Source organism: Heptranchias perlo, chromosome 11 (genome assembly GCF_035084215.1).
Source record: "Heptranchias perlo isolate sHepPer1 chromosome 11, sHepPer1.hap1, whole genome shotgun sequence".
Lineage (NCBI taxonomy): Eukaryota > Metazoa > Chordata > Chondrichthyes > Hexanchiformes > Hexanchidae > Heptranchias > Heptranchias perlo.
Window position 1 is genome coordinate 15,159,578 of NC_090335.1, and position 1,994 is coordinate 15,161,571.

Sequence of the window (1,994 nt, forward strand, 5' to 3'; positions counted from 1 at the left end):
TAACTACCTCCCCATAACATTCAGTGGATTATCTTCGCCTCCCATCAACTTTCTAGGGGTCACCATTGACCTGAAAATGCACTGGACAAGCCATATAAATGCCATGGCTCCTAGAGCAGGTCAGAGGCTGGGTATTCTTCAGTAAGTGGCTCACCTCCTGACTCCCCAAAGCCTCTCTACTACCTACAAGGAATAAGTTAGGAGTGTGATGGTACAATCTCCACATGCCTGGATGGGTGCTGCTCCAACAACATTCAAGAAGCTCATCACCATCAAGGACAATGCAGTCCACTTGAACAACACCCTATCCACAGGCTTGAACATCCACTCCCTCTACCACTGGCATACTGTGACTGCAGTGTATTCTATTTTCAGGATGCACTGCAGAAACTCGCCAAGACTTCTTCGGCAACACCTACCAAACCCACAATCTTCACAACCTAGAAGGACAAAAGCAGCAGGTCCATGGGAACACAATCACCTCCAAGTTCCCTTGCAAGTCTCACACCATCCTGACTTGGACATATATCAGCATTCCTTCATCATTGCTGGGTCAAAATCCTGGAACTCCCTGCCTAACAGCACTGTGGGAGCACCTTCACCACACGGATTGCAGCAGCAGTTCAAGAAGGCGAGTCACCACCATCTTCTCATGGCAATAAATGCCAGCCTTGCCAGCGATTCCCACATCTGGAGAATGAATTTAAATGGATCTCCTTGTAGTCTAGGAGATGATAGAGCATGTCACCTCCTCGGGGATTAATATAGCAAGGAATATGGGGGTTCTTTGTCACGCATTAACCTGGTGCCATGTGATTCAGAATCAGAAGTAATTTGTGAGGAAAATTAGTTGTGTGGTTGTAAAAATAGGGAAACGTTTTCTGTTGTGTTCGGTGAAGATAGTGTGTGTGCAGTGACTCTTAGTGCAATCATTGAAACTGGTAACATGCGCATCATTTACATTTCATTACTTCAACAGTTATGTCTCTTTACAAAGCCATAGCTTTCAAATGGTGACAAAATAATAAAAACACAATAGTAACATACTTAAATTACCATTACCACTTAAAGACACCAGCGCACTTCAAGAAGGACCAAGCATGTGAAAAGTAGTGATTGTGTCAGGTGCAGCATTTCATTCTTACCAGAAGGAATCCCATTTAATAAAGTTTATAATAGTATCAATCACTCACTAGACACTGCAGTTGTCAAGTTGTGCCACACAGTGTGTGTTCACAGCTGAAATGGGCAGAAGGAAATAATATGACAAATGTGCCTTTGTATGTACTATCATGCTGCAGTTATATGAGAAAGAAGCCAGTCTCATGGTGATTGGCTGTTGCTAAGCCGGTGTGTTCCAGTTGTTCGTGGCAGCCACCAGTTACTTCCCTTGAGTTTTGGCATGTCTCAGCTGAACATCTGAGCTGAACACTAAACACAGAAAACAACTGTGACATTCCTTCAGTCTCATTTCACACTATTGGATGTAACATGGAGCATTAGGGGAGTCCTTGGGTCACTCGCTCTCCATTAATCCATGCAGTAGGTATGAAAGGAAAGGGTTAAAATGGGAGTGTTCAATATACTGTACACAATGTTCAGTGTGTAATCCTTGGTTCAGCTCCATTAGGGTAGTGGAAATGTGGAATTATCCCTCCCCCAAATGCTGGGGTTCAATTGAAATTTTCAATACTGAGATCGACAGATTTTTATTAGGTAAGGGTAACAAGGGATATAGATCAAAGGCTGGTAATTGATGACCTAAATGAATAGCAGAGCAGGTTTGAAGGGCTGAATGGCCTCCTCTTGTTCCTATATTTCTTCCAAAAAATGTTGGAGTACTTAAAATCTGTTGCTAAGGAATATCAATTCAAATTTGAGTTTGAGGCTGGCTGAAAGGCACAAAGAGCAGAGTCCATCGGTATTTCATGTCTCGCTATTTCTTCAAGGATATCTATCTATTCCTCAATTGTAAACAATTTTACAACACCAAG